The 25,960-nt window shown below is 35.4% G+C and overlaps 1 protein-coding gene and 1 long non-coding RNA gene across 6 annotated transcripts in view; one reads left to right on the top strand and one right to left on the bottom strand.

Annotated features, from left to right (window-relative positions):
* Positions 1-25,960, bottom strand: part of LOC145670701 (uncharacterized) — a 546,590-nt gene that overhangs the window by 66,628 nt on the left and 454,002 nt on the right. The window lies entirely within an intron of this gene.
* LOC145670680 (uncharacterized) lies at positions 1,153-13,389 on the top strand. Of its 4 annotated transcripts, XR_014128385.1 has the most exons (5): positions 1,223-4,386; positions 6,327-7,273; positions 7,818-7,995; positions 9,218-9,314; positions 13,258-13,389. It is a non-coding gene; the product is annotated as an uncharacterized LOC145670680 (long non-coding RNA). The 4 variants fall into 4 exon arrangements; XR_014128376.1 differs by lacking the exons at positions 1,223-4,386; positions 6,327-7,273 and adding an exon at positions 1,153-1,204; XR_014128381.1 differs by lacking the exon at positions 6,327-7,273 and having other exon boundaries at positions 3,948-4,386.

The following is a 25,960-nucleotide window of genomic DNA, read 5'->3' as shown; positions in this document are numbered from 1 at the left end:
TTTAAATTTTTTGTGTATTAATTCGTAGAAGAAAGAAGTACTGTAATTTAAAAAGGTGCGTACAACGTACGTACAATATTTTCTCAATATGTCCGTTATAAGCATGTATTAATTTTCTTTTTTTTTTTTAAAAAAAAGACAACGTCTACCTCCATTAAGCGGAAACCTGACCTTAACGGAAATTTTGCGAGTCCCGCTTGATTCCGCTAAAGACAGGTTTCACTGTACAAGGTTTGTGATGAAATAATGGTTTATGAAATATAAACAAGATCGTTAGAGCCGTTTTGGGGAACTTCTCAATTTATATTATTATTATTATTATTATTATTATTATTATTATTATTATTATTATTATTATTATTATTATTATTATCATCTTAGTTCTTCAGGAAACAACCTTATTTTTCGACAGGCCCGTAGCCAGCCCCCAAAAATGTAGGGGGAGGGGGCGAACCAACTATATTATAGTTCATCACCATATTATAGTTCATTTGCAAACCTACCGTGAAAATTTTAGGGGGCAGTAAAAATTATGGGGCCCGCCCCCCAACCCACTCGTGGATGTCTTTGGATGTGGGAAGGAATTTTCGAAAAAATATAATCCGAGCCGAGGGGGAGATAGATTTTCCCACAGTTTTTTCAGTGAGAAAAATATTGTAAGCTATTATTTATATATTTTTCAAAGTTCATAGCAAACTCATGATATACCTATCACAGTTTGGGTTCTGGCTGGCCATCCAGTTTATATTTTCTGGATACGCCACTGAGTACTTACAGGCAAAAATAACTTTTTCGACATGTAAAGTCTATGAAACGTGTGAAGCCCTTTCATTTTACTTAATTTTAAGTTACCGCAGTATTTTCTTGTGTCTTCCCAGATAGCATGTAAGCTTAAATCAAGGGTCGCTTTCCCTTGATTTTGGCTTAGCAATGTACAGTTGATGCGACAAGCGACAATCAACGTTTATTTTAGCTTGTTTTTAACTTGAAAAGAAGCTTGAATGCGACAAGCAACAATCAACGTTAATTTTAGCTTGTTTTTAACTTGAAAAGAAGCTTGAATTTATCAACTTTCTACTAAGCCTATTTCAAGCTTGATTCAAAACGCTTGACGTTTGTCGATTGTTTAGCAAATGGAGCCATCTGTAGGATTGGTGAGTAGTCTGAGTTTTGGCGCTTGATTTCTTCCAAAAGGTAAACAAAGGTAAGCTATGTGTATGAAATGTAATAGTAAGCCCTACTTTAGTTTTAGTTACAAAATAAAAAGGTGATTTTTATTTTAGACTGGTGTGCTGAGCGCTTTTAGGATAGTATTACTTCATTACTTTTCAAATATGGATGGAATTTTATGTTTATACCTTTTATGTTGTTTTCTTTTTTTTTTTAAGTGTGTTCATCCGTATAATGTATACCATATTTAGCCATTGGATTCTTTAAAGTCAGTGATGGCTCTTGACAATTAGCATCAGCATAGGCGCCCGAAGGGGAGGGGGATGGGGCTCGGACCCCCTTTGGATTACGAAAATGTATACGTAATATAGGAAACCATGTATATTAAACACCAGGCGTAATATAGCAACCATGGAGATGGGCCCCTCCCTAGAAAATTTTCCTCGGGCACCCCTGAATATCAGTACAAAAATTAGAGGGTTAACTTCAGCAGACGGCTTTATCATATTAAAAATTTATAGGTGGAATACTTGATAACTGTTAAGGCATTGCTTTAGCAGACGGCTGTACCATATTTATATCGATTTTATGGTCATTTTTTCACTAGATTTGAGATAATACTGTTACATATAGAGAATTTTGGAACTTGGGGGCCAAAATCAGGTAAAACAACCGTGTTTACGGGAGAAATGAGTTGGTGTTACGTAACCGTAATTACTAACATAACTAACCAATCCTAACCTAAATCATCAAAAACAGAAAATATAGGAAGAAAGTACGAATTCAGGTAAAATCACCATGTAAAAATTATTGCGGATATTTTATGTATTTTTCCACTTTCCTCGTTTATGTGCATGTCCTCCGTCGCTGACACGCCTGCTCTCTACGGACGCATCCCCTCGCTCCGCTCGGGACTCCCAGCTACACTCCTGCCCTGACTCGGTTAGATGGCATTCGTGCTTTTTTGTGGCCACCTAGCACAAGTTGGTTCGTGGTTTATGCACTAGCTTCTCATTTAGTGGATATTCTACAAAAAGGAACCGGGAAATGCAATGTGTGAACATTTGGTGGGACCATCTGCTCGAGTAATGCCCAAGTATCTTAACCCAGCCTAACCTAAACTAACCCAAACTAACTTAACCTACCTAAACCATTAAAAAAAATGCAAAATATATACCAAGAAAGTACAAAATTTAAGCAAAATATTGCCCCCTCCCCAGTTCAAAAAAAATGCCGTTAAATAACACTTTACGTAGCATAGCTGAGCGAGCGAAGGGGAATAGATGCCCCGCAGGGCTCGTTTTTTCCCTACTTTTTAAGTTACACGCGTTTGGCATTGCAACCATTGCAGACGGTCATTTTCCAAAGCTTCATATGTACTTACTGCCATCTCATTCCTTGCTTGTATTCGTCTGCCTACCGTCTTGTCAATTAGATCCACCATAACATACTTAATTTTCCATTTCGTAGGATTCTATATAACAGATACGATTTATGAAGTCTAAACACATTAAAATAGTTTATTTAATTAGGTAGAGCCATCTGCTAAAGTTAACCCCATATTAATAATGAAGGTAGTTAAATGATAATGTAAGTGTTTTAAACTCAATAAATTTTATGTGCAAATGAGTACACATGGGAAAGTAAGTATGTTATGGTGGAGCTATTTGCCAGGGCGGAAGGCTGTTGAATACAAGCAAGGAACGAAATGCCAGTATTTGTATGTTAAATTTTGGAAAATGACAGTCTACAATGGCTGCAATGCCAATCGTGTGTAACTTAAAAGATAAGGGGAAAAAACGAGTCCTACGGGGCTTCTAATCCCCTCCGCTCGCTCAGCTCTGGTTCGTGAAGCGTTTGTAAAGTAGTGCCCCAAATCTAGTGAAAAAATCAACAAAATCGATTTAAATTTGGAGAGCCGTCCGCTAAAGTAATGAAAATTACGTTTTGTCTCTACAATCGAGGAGAAAACTGCTTTGAATTAATACATTGCCTAAGCTTTCTTGTTTTAGCTTTCACCGATACACTAAAAATTTTAACTGATGTGGCTTCCCCAAGAATCGGTACGGATGATATTTAAATGCAGCAAGCAAGCCTGGACATTTCACTCATTTTAGAATGCATCATGCTTATCTTTCGTTCCTTATGTTCTTCCATATTTATTCTGAGGTTGGGGGCAAAATTGAAGAATATAAATACTTATGTCCGACTTTATTTAGTAACAATTACTTATTCTAAGGTATACTTCATCAATCTTAGATTAAGTGATATCACTCATTTCATCGCTTTACAATAAGTGCAAGGAAAGGTTCGATCGGGTATGGACTTTTGGGTTTAGGGTAAAAGAACGATGAATTTCGAAAAATTACTTATTAGATATTAATAATAATTCAAAATAGATTATTACGCGAAAATAAGTTGGCATATTAGTTTGAAGTTTGTTAGGTAAGAAGTCGAGGGTGTAAGTTTGAAGAAAACTAGGTTTTTCGTTGCTTACATTTTTATCTTTTTATCCTCTAAAAACAGTAACTTCTGTCTCTTAATTGATTTTAGTGCTTTTGTTTACTTTTTTTTTCTACCAGGTGAATGAAATCTGGATCTAACATCTCAGAAAAATATTTGCAATATGAACGGATGTAATAAAGAAATAACCCTATTTTTCAGGATTGGCCAAAATCGTGTTTTTTTAACTTTTTTTCACTTAAACCGGAATGTTTGCTTTACACCAGTTTTTTTTTTTTTTGTTTTGTTTAAATACATTTACCTTAAAGTGGAGTAACCGTTGCCCTCTTTTTTTTTTTTTTTAAGAGTAAAAGTAATTTGAGGCTGATGATTCGATTGAACAAGGTCGCAACCTCGAGAAATGAACGCAACTCGCTCAAACTAGAGGTCATAGGTCAACTAGTTCTGCAAATGATTTGCCATTACATCATAAATTATTCAGCAGTCTACTCCTTCAGCATTGGTTAAGCTTGAATTTTCCTTGTCGGAGGCATGATAGTCCACAAGTTGAGTGGGGGTGGGATTCGTGAAAAATACTTTTTTAACTTGTCTCTTTAATTGTGATTTTATTTTATCAAGTTTGGAGTTCCCGCCGAACTGCCTGTAGTGCGCTGCCACACTAGCGGACGGTCAACAAAACTTCCACGGAAGCTGATTAAGTGTCTAAATTTATAACATTGGAAAGAAGATCGACGAAACAGAGATTTCTATTAGGTTTGACTGGTTTGTTAATAATAATAATAATAAAAAGTTTTATTTAGAAAGGTAATATGAATGGTCCAGAACTATTAGTCACTTCTTGTATTGATTAGCAAATTAAATTAAGTCTATATTTCTGACTGACTAAATTAGATCTTCTGTACTATGTAGTCTTTTAAAATAGTCCATTGATTTAATGTGTATAACTATAGAGTGATTCCATTTTGCAGTTCTTTCCCTTTTGATTCTTAAGTGGCTCCTAAAATATTCACAAGTATGCAAGATCACTGCAACGTATTTCTATCAGTTGACCTCCGTGGATGATGGGTCTGTGGATTTATCGCCTTTGTTATCAAGGGATTCTGGTTTCGAGTTCAAATGAAGAACAATATCTCTCGAGTGCAAACTGAGTAGCGGTTCGGATCTCACTTTAAGCTGTAGGTCCCGTTCTTCATAACTCCGCTGTTATGTCCTTAACCATAGAAAGACGAAGGTTGGTCAAATTTACCCGCACTTTCTTTTTCTCTTTGCCCGAACAAATCAATTTTATAACGTTTGAATTTTTTTGTATTTTCTTCTGTAATCTAAACTTAAATTTAGTTTTATTAGAAAGCACATTATTGTGGTAGTTTTTTTTCTTTTTTAGCGCAGGAGACTAAGTACATTTTTTTAGCAACTTAGAAATGTTAAGAGAAGTACAGTTTTACTTTGAAAGGATCATGTAAACTTATCTATTCTTTGAATGGATGACTAAATTAACATAATCTACTTTTATACATTGAGCAAACGTAATACTCTCAGGTTTAGTATAGTAACTTGTCTACACAGGCTAATGTATTTCAAGCTACTTCATGTCTGCTAACCAAATGCGGTAGTAGTCTGTACTAGGACTTGTAATATTTCCTATTAAAATAAAATTTCACAAGTCTTAACAACTCTCATTTATTAGTAGCAGTCATTAAATAACTTGAAAATACATTAGTAGGGTTAAAATTGGAATTTACAACCACGAGCAAAATTGACCCCCCCTTAGTCTTTCACGTGACCAATTATAGTTTAGTCTTCCTAGGGTTAATGTTAAGATAGACGGATGACTAATGATAGAGAATGATTATGAAGGAATTAGTGGCATGGCCGGAGATTGAACCAAAGATCAGTCGCACCAAAAGGCAACGTTCTACCTCTGAGCAATCAACCCTTTCCTTCCGCAGTGCTGATTTATAACGTCATACTCTAATGACCTGGTCATAATTCTCCAACGTAGTGGTCTTCTACACACGTCTTCCTAATTGTTCCCCACTTTTCCCCCCAAGATTTCTGATTAAATGAACAGCAAAATCAAAATTAAATAAAATCTTTGAGTTTTGTCCCACGGTTATGCGGGGCAGCCTAAAGGAGACGGTGATGATGAGAATGAATTAAATAATGGATTGAAGAAAGTGGAGGGGAACGGTAGAACCCTGAGAAAATCTACGCACACGGTGTTTGTCCACCACAAACGTACATCCATGTCCAAAATTATTGTCGCATGTCTATAAATATGTTGTAGGAATAAAATTTGATAACGAATTCGCCCTGTATTTCTTATAATGTTGGTATGTGTATAATCGGCAAAGACATGTATGTGGCAAATTTCATGTCAAAAGAGCAGTAAATAAGAATAATAAAACGAAAATAAAACTTTCTTGTCCATTTGTTTTACTCATTCTAATTTATGTGCTTATAATTCTTTCCCTATAAAATTTTCCACAAATATACATTTCTCGATTATACACATAGTATCGGTATTAAAAGTATCCTGCAAAATCATTATCAAATTACATTCTTACAAGAAGACAGTTATAGATATGCGACAATCATTTTGAACATGAATGTACATTTAATTGTTTCAATGTTTTGTGAAATTTTATATTTTCTAGTTATATTAACACCTTCAAAACAATATTTCCTACAAGTTATTGCAGATATCAGAATTGTATTTGGCCAAATGCAATCTACTTTAGCTGACCTTAGTGAAAGAGTATCTTCCGTCGAGAAGAAGGTCGACACACTTGTAAGTAATGGTGTGAGTGTGAAAGCAGAGTCCATAAACGAAGAATCCGAACTTCTTGGCCTTCTGCCTCTGCGAACGTTGAATGATTTTCAAACATTTGAGAGAAAGCTTGAAGAACCTAACTTCGGAAAGAATCCTATCAAACCTGTACAAGTTATGAAGCAGGTTTCAAATCTTTGTTATATCTTTTAATTTACGTCTTTTTGGAACATCTCTCTTTTGACTAAATGTTAGCATCAACTCCATTTTTGCCAATTTAGCCATTATCATGTGCATTAGCTATGGACTATAATTTTGGTCAACTTGCCATTCATACTTGCTAATATAGTCATTTAGGCGGCAATTAAATCTTTTGCAGTCATTTTTTTTTTTTAGGAAATATGAAAAACCTAAAACAAAAGTAGTTTATCTTGGTATTTTTCTAATTCTTTTGTTTACAACAGCACTTACATTGTCACAGTAGATTAGATATCTTTTATCAGTCTCACCTATCCGTCACGGTAAATTGGGATTCCTGGATCTGGTTTCTCCATAGTCAATTTGTTTGATTAGTTTCTAGTGTATTTTTAGTTTGGGTGGAGTTTTTCTTGTTGAGATGCGTGCATGTGCATGTATATATTTTTGTGATAGATCAATAGTGTTATCAAGCCATACCCAGCATTAGAAGTTGAAAATAATTCAAGAGATTTTATTAATTCTAGTCAATGAAGGAACAAATTGTATTGTGGAACTGTTTGATTTGAGGATACCAAAATATAAATCATATTAGAACATCTTTGTAAACTAGTAGACAAAAAGTACCAAATTTTTACTTTATTTATTCCTAAATTCTGTTACCTATAATTTAAGGTAAGTTGAGCCATTTTTAGCTAGTTTTTGTGCGTCATTTAGCTATTTTCTGACACTACTTGTTGGCAGCACTGATTAACCCACTGTTTCTTGTTACCTTTGGAAGTGTATGTAATTTCCATATACATACACACACAAACACACACACACATACATATATATATATATATATATATATATATATATATATATATATATATATATATATATATATATATATATATTATTTTTTTCTAATTCAAACGGACAATGGTCCTTTTAAATAACCGCTATTCCGATATAAAGCTGAAAGTTACCAAATAAATCCCAGGCCAACAGTTTTTGTTAGTCACGTAGCCCATTTGATACGGCCTTCCGTGAAACTCAGAACCCCACGCCTTTTTTTCACACTTCACATTACGGTATCTAAAAATTAATCTAGTTTCATTCATGCTTCGTTTTTTTTTCCACTGGTAGAAAAACATAACAATACGGACCCTTATATATATTGTTTTTCTTTTTGATTTCAGCATGCATTAGATCTAAATACTTTCCTTTCTTTCAGGTAAAAGTATTACTGTCAATTGGTGGTAAGGATTTTAAAAGGTTTCGCTCACAATGCAATAAGAAGAACTTTGTGCGACAAACTCGCAATGGAATTCTCCTACTCTGGCAGGAAACCAAGGATCATGAAGCAAAAAAGCACACCTTTGGGTCCAACCAAATGTGCAATAAGATCAACAGTAAGTTGATTTGAAAAGTTGTACTGAAATATTTAACTTCATTTATTTATTTATGCTAGTAACCATACAAAATTCCAGTTTGCTAATTATTAAGTCTTACTTCTCTCGTACTGGACGTGTGTTCTCATATTAGTATGTCCCAAGCAATCAGAAGTAATTCTTCATGAATAAAGTATGCTTTGAGTACTTTAGGATTCTTTTACTGTCAAGTAGTAAAATATGTAAATGTTTTCACCCTTACTGGGTGAATATAACATCTGTGTAGAATGTATAGGAAATTCAATAACTGATCCAACACTCTATGTTGTAAACAAAGCTTTACTGGCAAAGTACATATTTAAACAAATCTTTGCTTGAAAAAGCATTCAAAAGAATTTGTAAGGTATACGGAAAATCTAAAACCAAATAAAATTCCAAGGTAGGAATGATTCCAGGGCTAAATAAAGTCAATAGTGTCAACGAATTTAAATTGAAGTACAGTGTAGGAATCACTACTGTGAAGTATAATTTTGCACCAGACTTTTCGTGTATACCTGTAAATTTGATACTGTCTACCACACGAATATAACTTTTGTTGGGTTGGCAACACTGTTAGTCTGGTAGTATTACATAGTATGCCAAACTGTCTCCCCTGCCGATATTTTAAAGGTGCAAAATTTCAGAGCTCTTTTTCTAACACTGGAACGCAGATAAAACACTAGAAGAACATAGCTTTCGAAGTTACCATAATTCCTGTATCAAAAGAGAAAAGTTGCAGGCTTTCAAGACGGCGAATAGTCAAACTTTCGTCTTTCTGTCGTCTTCATCTTTCAATTTTTCGTGACAACGAAGTTAGCCAAAACCTAATGTGTTTTTTGTAGTGTTATTTAAGGTGACTTTAAACGTTGACTCAAAACCATATCACCACTAAGGGCACCGGAAGAAACTTGTTACACTTGTATCGAAAAATGTAACTTTTCCATTATATAATATACCAAAAGTGTGGTGGAAGATAACTTTCTATAGTACCCTTACATAAAAATCACAAAATAGGGGCCTAGCTTAGGTGATTTGAAAAATAATATAGGAATTAGTTTCAGCTCTAGGTATCCATGTTTACAAACCATACCATAATTCCGTAAAGCTATTTAAGAGGGAAATTTATTTCAAATGACAGTTTTTTTTTGTTTTTTTAAGAATAAAAATCGCTAGTATTTGCTTGAAATTCTATCTTTCTTTTCAGCTGCTGTTCGTAAGATGTACACCGTCGCAACAGAAGAAACGGTGAAGGAAGTATTGGGTGTTTGGTTGCAGCAGGCGGAGCCTAGACTACTGCGTAGGTAAGTATAGTTTTACCTATTTTCCTTACAATCACGAGAGAGACCGGAAAGTTCTTACCATCACTAAATAAGCTAGGGATCTGCAACTTAGTCCATGGACGCGTTCTTCTCTACATATACGTTTTGTATTCACTACATTTCTCACATCTATAGGTCACTAGATCAATATCATATGCATAGAATTCTGTGGATTTGGAGGAAAAAGAGATTTCCACCGTTTTAATGCCTCTTACTTTCCCGGACCCCAAGATATGAACATCTTATTATAATAATTGTAATCCTTCCCTTTTTCTTCCTTTTAGGATATGTATCATAAAACGCTTTTGTAATAATTTTAAATGAGAAGTTACTTCCATATTTCAAATCTTAAAAGATTTAGAGATACCGACATTTTATTAGAATAATTGTAATCCCCACCTTTTTTTTTCTCCTCTCCACATCGTTTCTTTCCCTTTTTGCTAGCATGTCAAAAAAGAAAAAAAAGGGCCGAAACACGTGGCAAAGTATTTTAAATGAGAAATGGAAATACTGAACTTCAAATCTCTCACCTTAAGGGATTAAATACTTTACTATAATAATTATAATCCCCATCCATTTTTCTTTCCACCCCCCTTTCTTACCTCCGAGGCATATTTCAAAACCGCTTAAATTCTTATCTACTTATTTTAAATAATATGAAAATACCAAATTTCATGTTTCAAACCTTCATAAATTCAGAGATTTCGACATCTTATAATAATTGTAATCCTCACTCCTTTTCTTTTCTTTCTCACCTTTTTTTTCCTTTGTACTAAAATATCAAAAACCGCTTAAATATGTCAAATTATTTGAAATGAGACATCCGAATATCAAATTTCAAGTCTGTAACCTTAAGGAATTCGGAGATATGGTCATATTTTAAAAATACGTCCCACACCTATTTTCCTCCCCTTCCTGCCGAATTTGCAAAAATCCTTCCTTAGTGGTATCCTACGTAATAAATCCCATGTACTGTCCATATTTAACTTGTCTATCTTAAGCGATTTGGCCTGTGCAAAGATCTGTTGGTCACTCAATCATTTAGGTCTTTTTATTTTATATAGCGAGATGAGTTTTTTTTTTACGCACTCATGTATTAGTACACAGTGAAATGAGATGAAATGTTTACCTTGCATGTATATATTATTTTATTATCCCTTATAATTTAGCAACTTGCCTGTTACTTTCCTCGAAGGATGGAAATTTTAACTAAAATCGAGATTCATTACTGTTTACATTTTTATTTTCTTGTCTTCTGAAAGAAAGTACCTCTGTTAATTTTATTTTTTGATTACTCCTATCTGCTGAATGAAATTTTTTTTTTTTTAAGAATAACTTTTATTCCTTGATTAATTTTGGTGTTGATTACTTTTCTATACTGAAGGAAATTTCATTTTTTGAAAACTGCGATGTCAGAGTAATAGAGAGATAGGCACTTACTGTTATATTTGCCTTCTAAAAACATTTCCTACCTGGTGCACGAAAAACAGAAAGCAACTAACCTCTGTTTTTCTTGACTAATTTTAGTGTTATTTTACATCTTTTCTATCTACTGAACGAACTTATCTCTTGCGAGAAAAACTACAATACCACCCTCTTTCTTGATTGATTAGAGTTAATTACTTCTTTTCTATACTAAATGAAACCATCTTACATTCTGGAAAACTCTGCAATGCCATTGTAATAGAGAAATATGCAATTGCAGAATCTTCCAGACGATAAGATTATTTCGTTTAGTATAGAAACAAGCAATAAAGTACTATAATTAATTAAGATACAGATGGTATTGTAGTTTTTTTTTCCTTCTCAGAAGATACGGTTTCATTCAGGAGATAGAAAAGAAGTAAAATAACATTAAAACTAATCAAGAAACAGTTTTTTTTTCCTAGAAGATAAAGACTTCAGTAGTTAGAAAGTTTTGTTAAAAGACAAAATAATAGTAAATGCACATTTCTCTCTTACAAAGACATTCCCGAGTTTTCGGGAAGATAAGACTTCATTCAGTATGAAAAAGAAGTAATCAACACTAAAATTGAACAAGAAATAAAGGTTAATGTTTTATCCACAAGATAAAGACTTCATTCAGCAGTGGCAGTAATAAAAAAATAAATTAAAAAAGTAGGAGTAGTTTTTTCCCCCCAAAGACAAAAAGATTTCAATAGGATGGAGCACGCCAAAGTATGCGTATGCGTAAACACTCGAACAACAAATTACCAGGAAAATAAATAGGGAGACATAGGTCTTAAAATGCATTCAGAATTTGACTGGATTGAAGTAAATGAAGTGATTTTCCTGCCTTGTGCCGTGTACACTGAGAAATGTTTCTGCTTTCAAAGATGGGATATAAAGAACTAGGTCGATAGGTCGCAGGAGTATTTATTACTTCTCTATAATGAATTGTGAAACGACGCTAATGACTCCAACACGACGTTCCATGAATATGGGTCAAATAAACTTAGTGTTACATTTACGGTAATGAGTCATCCCTTCTTCATTTGATATGTATGATGAAGGCAATATGCATGTCTTCCTATCAGTGATTCTTGTGTTTTGAAAGAATGAAACGTTGCAAAGATGTATTCCTCCGCTGTAAGGCTCAGGATTAAAATCCGTTTGTTTTACTGTCACAAATAATTCCAGTGAATTGTTGTTCAACACCTCTTTACGTATTAGTCACCAGTAACTTTTTTATTTTTTATTTTTAAAGAGAAATATTTCATTGAACATCTAAGGTATGTTCCAAACTCGTTGCAAAATGGTACGAAGTTGTCCGTGTACACGGTGCCTACTTTAGTAAATTCTACACTTTTCCTGTGAATTGCGAACTACACTTTCCCATGCGTTCTGTTGTACGTGACGCAGGATAACGCCTTGTAGGTCATCATCTGTCATTTATGTTGCTCCGTGAAGAATACAAGGTATACAGGTTCACACACTTATGACCTATCTTTCCTGTGAATCGTGAGATCAGATTGCATTTCATACAAGGCATGGAGAGAAAATTACAGAAATAAGTAAATATTTGTTCTTCCATCTCTCAGTGATTTCTTATATCAGTGATTACTTCGTTTGTTTTTCGTAACGCCGTGCTTATACAACAGTACCGAGTGAGTCAATATGACATTTTCTGGATTTATCTCAATTGATGCTCTCACAGAACAATGCACATTTTCAGCTAGGAAATTAAAAAAAAAAATTACTGAAAATTTACTGGCACTAGAATATTGAAATAGGTAAAGTGAATAAATACCATGCAGTGCTACTAGTGATGAAACGAGTAACATACTTCGTGACTCGTGATCCCGAAGTAGTCAGATCCCTGACCCTGTATGACCCAGACAGATTCGTGCGATCCCGAGACGACTTAATATCAGACTGTGGGAGAGTATGTTGTAATTGTAACAAACGCGATTCTTTCCTTTCAAGTGTTTCTTATGAGTGATCGTCAAAATTTAATCAAATAAGGCTGTAAAACGTAAAATGTAGAATATAAGGGATGCCGCTAAACCGAAAGAGTGTTTTGGTAATGTTTGTGTATAGTAGTGTTTAAAATTACTTTATTAATTTTCAGTATGGGAAGATGAATTATATTGTATTTGACATAGCCAAGACACTTTGAATAAGAAGTGTCACACTACAAATCTAACATCTGAATAGGTGAGCTCGATTAGGGAATATTAATTCACTATAAAAAATTCTACAGTAATGCTATAGAGATCATATTTGGAATGCTTCCAAGCCATGGATCACCAGATCTGAGAAACGAGTGCCAGACTCTGTTGCCTTGTGTGGCACTTACTTCAAAGAATAATAATGTATTTTAATGAGAGCGTATTTATAAGGTAAAAAATATGAATGTTTTTTTTTTAAACTGTGCAATCAATTACATGTTTTTCAGTACGTATTTATGATCGTTATTTTGCAGAGAACGAAGAAATTCAAAACCTGTAGTGGAAGGTCACACCGTTGAAGTTGAGGAACCCAATTAAGGAAATAAGTTAGAAATAATACAAAATATGTAAATAAGTTCAATAAATAACATTGTAATACAAGCTGATTGTTTTCATGGAACCTTGTATCAGTTATTGCGTAGAATGTAGAGATAATTTATTTCAATTATGTAGCAGCAGGATGTGAAATCATAACAGTTATGATCGGGGAGAGATAGGAGTAAATAAATAAGTAAAAAAAAATTGCACTGGAAAGTTTTCAAATGAAGATTTCATATATTGAACATCCAAAATTATTGATATATGTAAGGTTAGGGATAATGCTTATCCACTAGGTTGTCCACTAACTGCACAGATTTACTGTAAATAGTTTGTATACTTCTGACAGTGTCGATGTCACCTTATCTCTCCAGTAAATTATTGAGGATGAATTTTCTTCCAAAATTTTGAAGTGTGGGAATGGCCATCCTCAGTATTTCGCACCCTGTGTAGCGGTGGTTCTAGGATTTAATTTATATTTCTTTCTTTCCTGAAATCTGATAATGTAAAAGTTTGCTTAGCCCTTGACGCTTGTCTAGTGGTGTACGTCTTTGGTGCGCCTAGGGTTGTGGTCGATTCCCAGTGGAAGACCTTACAAACACTGAACGCATTACTGTTCGGATTCTACAGGTCAGTGTCTCATGTAAAACTTCGTGCTGAAACGGGACGCTCAACTTCAACATCAAACTGTGGTTAATGGTAAACTAATTGGATGCTGATCTGCCAGGTCGCATAGTATATTCACCAAGGAACTCAGGAAAAGTGTTGCTTTCTATGTTGAGATAAGATACTAATCTCAATAGACTGGAGTATGGGGTATATATTCAACACCAATGTTGTGTGAGACATGGATTTATAATTTAACATGATATTTCAATAATGTTACTCAACAGAAATAAACCTGAATCTCGTGCTGCAAAGACGCATAATGGAATAAGGAAAGAAACATAATACAGATTGTGAAAGTATACATTATTTTGCTTTCATTTTGACCGAACACAACTATTCTTTTTCAGAACATTGCTTATGTAGGTTTAACAGTTCTTTCGTCGTCACCTTTACGTTTATTTTTGCAGGATTGTTGTCTATATGAGGTTGATTTCATTTTGTATAAGGTTTGATGTGAGGCCCAGTAGTGTAAACCTTGATACAGATTTGTTTCTGCACGTGAGAAAATGATTCATCTGCTTGGCGTCATGTATAATGTTTGATGTGAAGGTTAGTATAATGTTCAGTGTGTAAGTTACATAAATGATGGTGTGTGTTCTTTTGCCATCTGAGGGTGTTTGGATATTGCCACCACTTTATTGGCATTAAAAATATTGCAGAAACCATAGCTTACTACTATGTTTACTATTAATAGTAAGTATGGTATGGTTTCCCCTATATATATTTAAAATAATGCCAATAAAGTGATGGCAATATCTAAACACCTCAGATGGCAAAAGAATACACACCATCATTTATGTAACTTACACATTGAACATTATACTAACCTTCACATCAAACATTATACATGTCGCCAAGCAGATGAATCATTTTCTCACTTGCAGAAATAAATTTGTATCAAGCTTTACTGAGAAGCTTGCAATAAACGAGACATATTAAGCATGTGCTAAACTTCAAGTGGACAGCTTGAAATAAGCTTGAGGTGACAAGCCTGTAGCAAGCATTATGTACTAAGTTTGAAATAAACTTGAGGTAAGAAGCCTGTAGCAAGCATTATGTACCAAGTTTGAAATAAACTTGAGGTAACAAGCCTGGAGCAAGCATTACGTACCAAGTTTGAAATAAACTTGAGGTAAGAAGCCTGTAGCAAGCATTATGTACCAAGTTTGAAATAAACTTGAGGTAAGAAGCCTGTAGCAAGCATTATGTACCAAGTTTGAAATAAACTTGAGGTAACAAGCCTGTAGCAAGCATTATGTACCAAGTTTGAAATAGACTTGAGGTAACAAGCCTGGAGCAAGCATTACGTACCAAGTTTGAAATAAACTTGAGGTAACAAGCCTGTAGCATGCTTTATGTAACAAGTTTGCAATAAGCTTGAGCTGACAAGCTTGAAACAATCTTACAGTATAAGCCTACAACATGCTTGTCGCCTGTCAACTTCGTCGCTTGATTCAGCCTTGATATACGCTTACAGACTTGTCGTAACAAGCTTGGGACAAGCTTATATCCTTGTCACGACAAGCTTATATCATGCTTGTGGCAAGCTGTTTCTGCTATCTGGGTTATTATCGTTCAAAAGTAAAAGGACAGCAAGAAAAGCGCAGAAAAATACGAGATGAACGATAAATTACCTAATACATATTTGGCTTATTTTCTTAAAGACGGAGTACGCGACGTAAATTCTGCGTAATGCAAACAAATTTAACAGAACATGCATTACTTTATCCCGCCCAATAAAGTTTTTCCTTTCGCGCCTGGCAGTTGTGACTGGTATTTAATTGGGAAAGGTAGTTGCAGTGTGATAATGAACTTACGACACATTCCAGTCGTGTGAAAGATGTTCCACTCCGCAGAACATAATACAAACACTCCGCATTTCCTTCTTCAATAAGTTTTCAACAGTGCATTCACATCGGTCATCTTATAAAGTTAAATGCTTTCAAGCAGTGGCGTATGCAAGGGGGGTCGGGATGACAGTGACTATGTTTGTGACTTTATACCCCTTGAGCCATTCGACCAATCTCGACCAAATCTTCAACAAAAATGAGGTTCGGGCCTGGGATCGTTTTTATCATTTCATTTTGACGGTGCAACTTAGGGGAGGGAGGAGGGATATTTAAAATGATCGAAAATGACCGATATTTGTGTCAAATCTATAGTTTTCGGAGTCACTAAGATAAACAGTGACACTTCCGATTCCGTTTAAATCAAAATTTAACCCCGCAACTTCGGGAGGGGGAGATACATAAAAAACGATCGACATTGGTGCCGAACCCATAGTTTTCGGGGTCGCTGAGATGAACAGTGACACTTACGATTGCGTTTAAATCCAAATTTAACGTATTTTTCCTGTGGGAACAATGGGTATTCTGCTAGTATATTCGAAAAAGGCCGTCCCTACTCCAACCCCCCAGTGCTTCCAACCAACTTTTCGTTCAATTTTTAAGTACTTATAAATAAAAAAACAGAATCACTAGATATCGCAAAACATTCCTCATTTTCTAGTTTAACTAAAGAAAAAAATTACTTTTGAATCCATAGATGTAAAATGAGTTCCAGGTAATATCAGCAGTAAAGAGCAATGGAAATTTGGAATGAAATGAAATATTTACGTTTTACGTCCCACGGTTATGCGGTTAGGCTAAAGGAGACGCTGATGATGAGTAATGAATGAAATGGTGGAATGAAGAAAGTAGCAGGAAACGGGAGAACCCCGAGAAAATCCGCGCACATGGTGTTTGTCCACCACAAAGTTCACTTGGCGGGGGCTGGGATCGAACCCGGGACCCCAAGCACCAGAGGTGAACAGTCTACCACTGAGCCACCACGGCCTCCAAAACAAGAAGTGTGTATCATTAGTAAGTACGCCTGCAGTTGGAATGCCACTTAAAGCCTGGGGAATGAGATGTTCAAGTGAAACTCTTTGAAATTAAATGAAAGTTTTAAGTTTAACGTCCTACGATTATACGTGTTAGGCTAAGGAAGAAGATGATTAAAGCAAGTGAATGATGATGAAAGAATTGGTGGGATAAAAAGTGGGAGGAAACGGGAGTACACTGAGAAAACCCACGAGCACGATGTTGTCCACTAGAAATTTACCTATTCGGGGATCGAACCAGAGACCCCACGAGATAAGCGCTGTACAATTGAGCCACCGTGCTCCACAGTGGGAAATTGGAGTTACAAGCTTTATTATTTACATATTTTTTTCATTCCCTCCCATCCTCCCATTGCATTAGTTACGTTAAACTTGAACAGGGAGCAGCACGTGTACATAGATTTTAACTTCTTGACTGAAACAGGAGACTATCGACTTACTTGTCATTTCAGACTCATGCAGTAGAAACGCATACAACTATTTTTTTTTTTTTCACTGTTATTCATTGAGTAGGAAAGCACGTCCAGAACTATTAGGTTTCCTTTTTTAATTAGTGTCTGCTTTAATTAAGCACCAAAAGCCCATTTTTCGTGCAACAGAGTTAATGTTTTTGTTTTTTCAACGAATACTGAAAAAATGGAAGTGACGTGGGCTTTCATCACAGGAGTCTCTGTCTTGTCTCGCAGACTGTAATTTTTACTCATTTATGTCATTTACATTGCTGAATGTAGAAAATGTAAAATTCGCCGTCCATTATTCTCCTGAGGATAGAAAACAAAACCATGTTTACACAGAAGCTCCCGTGTTCTAATTTTTGTTCTACGAGCTCTTTCCTTTTAAAGAGAAACATGCATTTGGTGACCGCTTCTACGCAGTTATTTGTTACGTTATGTTCTGTTGATCACGTTACCAAACCCTAGGCTAGGGTTTCTCAAGCTAGAGGTCGCGAAGATAAGAGAAAAAGAGATAAATATAATTGGAATCTAATACCGAAAAAAAATTAAATATTATTTTGAATTTTGTTCTGATTCGATATTTGTAATATGAATGAACTGACCAAATTTGGTTTTAATCCATTCGCTTTTACGGAAGTTTCCACTATGTACAAGAAATGGATTCTACTATTATATAAATAGATGGATATCGTGAGATCTCCGCAATAAGTGCATATTGAGATATCAGAAATCGCACACAAACTTATTACAAACCACAAATTATAAGGGGGTCAGTGGCAAATGGATGTGATAAAGTGGGGGTCGTGATAGGAATTCGGTTGAGAACCACTGCCCTAGGCTATACTTCCGGAACCTTCTTTCCCAGAAAAAAAAAATCATATAATTTCAAATATATTTTTACTTACCGAATTTAATAGTGCTGTTGTCCCATCTGTTTTACAAACACGAAGAATATATTATATATTTTGATAGAGCAATGTGATCAAGCTATATTTTGATGTCGAAAAGGAAGACGCATATTGTAATACGTAATGCAGAAACGCCAACATGGGGAATTTCTGGTATAATAAAATTAATTCTATAATTCATAAGGCAGGGGAGACTCAGCCCACCAAAAGCCTAGGCGCAGCAGAAACGCATACGTGGGGAATTTCTAGTATAATAAATTAATTTAATTCTCTAATTTATAAGGCACGGGACGGGGAACAAATATGTCGCCCAGGCTCCAGCCTATTTAGCCTAGACGCTAATCAGTGCATGGGAAGGGGGAGTTGTTGCAAGCAGGACTGCCGGCTTTTGAAAATCAGTGAAGGTTTTCTAATTCACAGATCACATCCGGGGTATGGGACATTTCCATGCGTAGCGGAACGGCGAGGTCCAACATCGGGAAATTTTGAAAATGGACTCTCCTAAAAATGCAGTTTTAGGAACTTTTGAATGAAAATGGAGTTTTATTTATTTTTGCACAATGGAAAATATTCTTGTTTGAGAATATAGTGACGCACCCCGGGAGCTTTTTACAATAACGTTTGGATTAGTGGTGGGCACAAAAACCGGTTTTTCGGTTTTTAGAAAAACCGAAACCGTGTTTTGAAAATTTTTATAAGGTTTTCTTTAAAGCCGGTTTCGGTTTTCTCCAAAAACTGGTTCGGTTTTACACCAAAACCGGTTTCGATTTTATACCAAAACCGGTTTCGGTTTTCTCCAGAACCGGTTCGGTTTTTACCGAAACCGGTTATCGGTTTTCTCCAAACCTGGTTCGGTTTTTCACCGGATTTGGTTTCGGTTTTCTTCAAACCCGGTTCCGGTTGTTTTTCTTTTCAAAATTTGTTCTATTTCTGACCATAATAGTGTTTCGTTGTTCTCCGGAAACCGAATCCGTTTCCACAGAAATAGGTTTAAGTGTTTTCCAAAAGTGTTTTCGGTGAAAACCGAACCGGTTTTGAAGAAAACCGAACCAGTTTAAGAAAACCGAAACCGGTTTTAAAGAAAACCTAAACCGGTTTTTGGAGTAAACCGAAATGTCGGTTTTTGGGGTTTATGTTTTTCCTAGAAACCGGTTTCCGGTTTTTATAAAAAAAACGGTTTTCCCCATCCCTAGTTTCGATAGATAGGCTTCAGAAGGAAAAAAGCAAATAGATTTAGTTTAAATAGGACGAATTTTAAGCACATATTTTTGTGCCTCATATAGTGATAATGTATCGTACACTGCAGCAAACTAAATTGAAAGCAATGCCCTGTTTGAGTGGAGCTTAAGAAATTTACTCCAATTTAATATAAAGAAGTGTTCTTATAGCTTCTAAATAAAAATAAAATAAGTTGTATTCTAACATATTCTATAAGTAGACAAGTAATGGATTCCTATTCAAAATATGGAAATAATTATAGACAGCAAATCGACATTCAACGAACAGTATAGAATATGTTGTTAGATAGGGGGTTATTAACATCCCCCTATCTAATAATCCCCTTACTGATTAGATAGCAATTACTAGTATACAGAATTGATTACTATATGCTGTTAGTAGGTCTTATAGAAGCAATTGGAATTTACAATAAGGAATACATTGAATCTTAATAATGAATACGTGTTGAAATTGCTTTTTGGATCAAAAGATCCAATAGGTATATTTCAATGAAAAAAAAAAAAAAATTGTACGCCTTATATCTGGAGAACTGCATATATTGTAGCTAGACCCAAACTATCACTTAACTCAGTATGATGTACTTATTCCGTAAGAATTACAAAACTCGATTTAGGGGCTATTCAAAAATTTTGTGGCCCCTGATCCATGGCCAAGATCGCAATCTTTTGATAGATCAAGATTGAAATATGGGTCGATTGTATAGTCGTCTGCCAATAAATCGCATATTGAGAGAATGGAACGAGTTAAAAAAAAAAAAAAAGGTTTCTGCGTTCTTTATACTGTACTTTAGAAACTGCATTGCTGAACAGAATATCTTATAAAAGGTTACAAGATGTGTTTATTTGAGTGCCGAGTTTTGGATGATGAAGTATTATAGCCTATAAATTGCTTATGTTAATGATCTCGATAATAGCGACCTACAGGAGAATATAATCCAAATTTTTGTTTTGACATGTAAGATTATTGTTGCTTGAACACATTCTTGCTACAGATGGATTCTTAAAATGGTCATTTTTAAATTTTGGATAAATCAAAAATAGTCTTGATCTTAAATTAACCTTTTTGGTATTATGCCCAACTTGCTTAAGTGAAGTTGTAAAGCCTATACAAAGCTTTACAATACCTTGAGTTACTCATCACTTATTGTGTACCTTTTACTTTGTGTGGGTTTAATATTCATTTTATTTCTTTATGCCACTATTGTTTTTTCTGTATCCATATGTTTTTGCTATTGTAACTTCAATTATATTCCTAACTTGAGATTTTTCTGTGTTGAGGGTAGAGTGAAATAAATAAATCACATCTTTTCAAGAAGTTAATAAACACACAGAAAAAACGACAACAAACTAATTGTAGGCCTACACCAATATTTCTCAAATATTATTCACTACAAAGAAAGAGGGGGAAATTTTTATTTTAGGCTGAATTTGTGTGTCTGGAAACCAAAAGTAGGAGACAAGGTATGTAGGCCTATGCAGAGGATGCGTCTTAAGGGTCGTTACCTCTCTGCAAAATGCCGACATTACTGTAAATTTAGCAAGGATGTTATAAATAGAGGATCTGCCCATATGTATCGTCATCCTATTAAATCGATGAAACAACCGAGCATCGGCACGTCTGATTGGCTACTCTCATTTCCACCATCGTCTGATTGGCTACTTTCGTTTCCGCCATAATTGTTGGCTCAAAACGTTGCGATCCTATTGGGCGGAGTGGGCAGAGTAGGGGTGGCGAAACTGTGACGTATGGCTTCAAGATTTTGTTGTAAGGGCAGATCCTCTATTTTATAAGATCATTGTAATTTAGTCTAATTTCATGGGTGATTTTACAAATGTTATCCTTATATTGACTATGAACAATTCCCAAAATAAATTTCTGTGTACATGCCTCATAGGAGGAAAAAAAATATGGGTAAGGAGGAAAAAATACTGATCAGCTGCTATAATTAAGTTATTCTCAAAAGATGGCACCACAGATGCCTTTACAACATTTAAAACGAATAGTAATGATTTGTTTAAAGGAAATACATCTTTTGTAATGGAAACAATATAGTACTTTAAAGTATATGTATCTTTAATAAGGATTATTTGAGACTTTTCACCTTTTTTCGAAACACATGTTATTATTCTATCTTTCGTTATAGCATACTCACAAGAATAACTATTTATTGCACAATCAGGGACAACATACCGGTCTAGTGGGTTAATCCAAGGTTCGATTCCAGCTATTTTTGTACTGCGTGTACTACACACGCAAATTAAAAAAATGAAATGAAATGCAATGCAATCTTTGAGTTTTACGTCCTACGGTATGCCGCTTAGGCTAAAGGAGACGGTGATGATGAGTAATGAATGAAATGGTGGAATGAAGAAAGTGGGAGGAAACGGGAGAACCCCGAGAAAACCCACACACACGGTATTTGTCCACCACAAAGTTCACTTGGCGGGGGCTGCGATCGAACCCGGGACCCCAAGCACCAGAGGTGAACGTTCTACCAGTGAGCCACCGCGGCCCCTACATGCAAATTAAGTAATAATATTTAAAGCTATAAGGGAGTGTGTTATTATTGGGATATAATCTTACTAACCTGGTAAGTTAGGTTGGGTATCCTTCTAGTTATTTTATTTGAAGTATGTATTTGTTTCATGTCGCGACCAAGCCATTAGCATTAATGAATAAATAAACTTTAAAATATATTCCGTGATTATTAAATTTGAAATGTGTGGCTTCTCATTAATGACTTCTATACACTGCGCTAACATAACAACAACCCTGTTTAATATCGTACAATAGTTGCCTTCTGTTCATCTTCTTCACGTCAGGGGGTACGGTGTAACAATGGTTAACACTTACTTTTCATGCTAGAAGTCCTTGGTTAGTCCATGTAACTTACAATGGACTTTGGAGCCATGTGGATCGATACTCTTTAATAACTGACTTCGTCTCGCAATAAGTATGAACAAAAAACACGTTGTTCAAGATTGCAACGATGTCCATGGTAATTGTCACGATTTCTTATGAAATGGCGTCTTCTTCCAATTCCCCATCCGCAAGCCACTCCAACCTATCGCGCCTGCGCAATATTTAACTTTGAAATGTGTCAGTTGGCTCTGCGCCACCCTGTATATACTCTATAAAACCATGCACTGTCTCCCTTACCCGCGGTACATAATTGTGGGATGTGAAACTTGAAATTTCATTTCAAACCACTGTGCATTAATTTAATAGCATCATTAGAAGTACATTTTTAAAACTTCTGCTCCTTTTTAAAGCAGTTTCTAAGGAACACTGAGTCTATATATTGCATGAGTTCAATCGAGTTTGCCCGACCTGGATAAAACTTGGCATAGTGAAAGATCTTGACCTGCTTTACAAGTGCGTGAAACATTTTAATGGGCCCACCAATTAAAGAATGTGGATTTAGTGAAATTTTCGCAAAACAATTTTAATACGGATTTACCTACAAAATCAATGAAGAACTATTTTTATTCCAAATTAGGAAACCTTGTCTAAATCAGCTGTTTTCAGAGAAAACCAATTGAGAATTCTCCAAGAGCATTGCCAGAATGAACTTCAGAAGAATTATTTTTTCTTATTAACTTCTACAGTCTTTATACCAATTGATCTATGTACTTCATTATTAAACTCATTAAACAATTCTTGTTATATATCTATTCATTTATAATTTCATTCAGTACTAAATTTTTTCCACGTGGTTTGTTTAAGAGTTCTGTTAAAACGTTTTATGATATGTTGTTTTATGAAGATCGAATTGGAGGGCTCAAAATTTTAAAAAAAAATCGCAAAAAAATATAATCTCTGTACGACTTACGGTTCCCGAAATATGGCTCCTTAAATCCCCCGCAATACGAACATTTTTTGCCAATGTGTGGGGAACGGTGGGCAGTTGGCCAGTGGCCACCGATTACTATTTGGTACCAAAATGTTTACCATCCTCTTAGGTATTGATCAACACCAATATCATCTCTCTATGACTTAGGGATCCCAAGATATGGTTCCTTAAATCTTCAGAAATCCGAATTTTTTTTTCGCAAATATCTCCGAAACGGCAAGATTGACGCGAAAAATTCCATCATTTCTCAGATAGTTTTCGGTGCTCTATCGAATGGAGGGCTCAAAAGTGAAAAATATGCAAATAACACACCCACACACAGAGACAGACAGACACACAAGACAGAAAATTCAGTAACTAAATTTTTTTAAAAATTTAAGTTCGTTCACAAAAAGTGACTCACAAGGACATGTTTCATTGTACTTCATATAAAACTCAATTTATATATTCATGTGGTTCGGATTCCACGTTAATCAGTAGGTCCACGTCTCATATAGCCTCGCTGCTGAAAGGGACGCTAAACTAAAATCAACTCAACTCAACTCAATTTATATATTTAGCGAGAAACTATAATTCCTATTTAATTAAATCAAATAATTTACTATTTAAAATTAATTTCCTCAAATAATTCGTTCCAATTTTTAGAAGCGTTAGGACAACAAAGTCTGACGCTGTTAACCTGCAAAAGGTTGATCGATCAGTCTTGGCATAACAACCGCCGACAGACCTTACGCCCACGCGAGACAGAAAAGCTGGTTTGCCCTTGTTGCCCGATAGCTAATTACAGAATCTCTCTTAGTTCTCCTGTTTTCCAACGAAATTTCTCCTCTTTCTCCTGGGGTTTCCTTTGGGAAAGACTGGGATTAAAAGGGGCAAGTAATGATAATGACTTTCCCCAAACCATTACCACCATCAAGAAAACAGACAATTTCTTAAGATATCTGTTCCATCTCTAAAATAAAGTACCTGCATCAAATCTAATCTTAAGTATGCAGACAGCTTTTAAGAGATAAGTGAAAAGCTGAGTTAAGAAGCAGCGAATTTCAATCTGCAAAGAAAAAAATAGCATGATGTATGATTGTAACTAATAAAATGTATGGACGACCAGACCCCTTTCTCTGGTTGTAACAATACAGGGTTAATAACTAGGGATGCGCACGAGACGAGTCGAGAGAGGATTTTCCTGACAAAATTCGAGTCGAGACACGGCTCTTCCAATAGAAAAACACATATTTTTCGAGTCGAGACATCACTTTTACAACACATTTTCGAGTCGAGACAGCCGTAAATCTTGTCTCCTGCGCATCCCTATTAATAACTGTTAATTCATACTATTTTTTATATTCATATCATAACATTACATCCGTTATTCGGATAGCGATATATTGTACAAATATACGGAATCCATATATTTACTACGAAAATCTGTACGGAGCATGTTATCCATATGCTACATATTTTTCCCACTTTGATATTATATCCTGTCGTTGCAGGAAATATGACGTCTAACAGTCTTCTGTATATTATATACGTATACGTATGTTACATACGTCTATCTGTATATGAGATTCTGACAGCTTATATACAGTTCTTTCTTTCGTACGGTAGGTAAGTTTATTCGGAACATTTGTACGGAAAGTATGTAGAAAAATATACTTTTTTCAGTTATACGTTTGCAGTACATTAAGTCCAAAAACTACAGGATTTACACATGTAACCTACGTTTTTACCTACATTATATATGTTTACTTTTCTCAGTGTAGTTTTCGGATTTTTTCCCTGTAATTTATCGGATTATGAAATTAAAAAACTATATTACACTTATTTTTTTAGTTAATTAATTTGTATAGTGAAAACCAGAAGTGCTCGTCCTCATAGTCCAAGACATAACTAAGTGCTTCAGTGTTAAGGAAAAATGAAAAATTTAGTTTAATGTCCCACGATTATGCAACGAGGCTAAGCGAGACGGTGATGATGAGTAATGAATGAAATGGTGGAATGAAGAAAGTGGGAGAACCCTGAGAAAACCCTCGCACACTGTGTTTGTCCACAACAAAGCTCACTTGGAGCGAGCTGGGATCGAACCAGGGACCTCATGCGCAAGACGTGAACGCTCTACCACTGAGCCCTGACTGTGTTAAAAGTGTCCACCTCTGGCGCGACGAATCATGGTTCGGTCCCAGGTCACATATGTGTCTGTGGAGGACAACACTGTGCCCATGAATTTTCCCATGGTTCTACCACTTTCTCCCACATGATTATTCCACCAATTTATTTCATTGATCATCCGAGAACTTTGGTTTAAAGAGCATAATCGTGATACGTAAAACTAGTTTGACTTCCTTCGATTTCAATTGATTAGGATGTAGGATTGAGATTTCTGGGCTTTCGGCATCTTATGGCCATTTAGCCCGTCACGTTTGAGGGATGACGTTTCTCGTCGAGCACACTATCCGAGGAAAGGGAACGAAGAAAGGATTGGGGAAGGAAGGAAGTGGCCTGGGATCTATATGATAGGTATCACCCCGGCATTCGCCTGGTGTGAATGACGAAAAACCCAAGAAAACCTCATTCAGGATGGCTGGCATGAAAAAGCTTTTTACTTTTTCGACCGAGTGTACCCACCAGGTATCG

This window comes from Thermobia domestica, chromosome 2, assembly GCF_964235325.1.
Source record: "Thermobia domestica chromosome 2, izTheDome1.hap1.1, whole genome shotgun sequence".
In the NCBI taxonomy this organism is placed as follows: Eukaryota; Metazoa; Arthropoda; class Insecta; order Zygentoma; family Lepismatidae; genus Thermobia; species Thermobia domestica.
The sequence above is the reverse complement of the archived record's forward strand: the minus strand, read 5'-3'. Positions and strand labels throughout refer to the sequence as shown.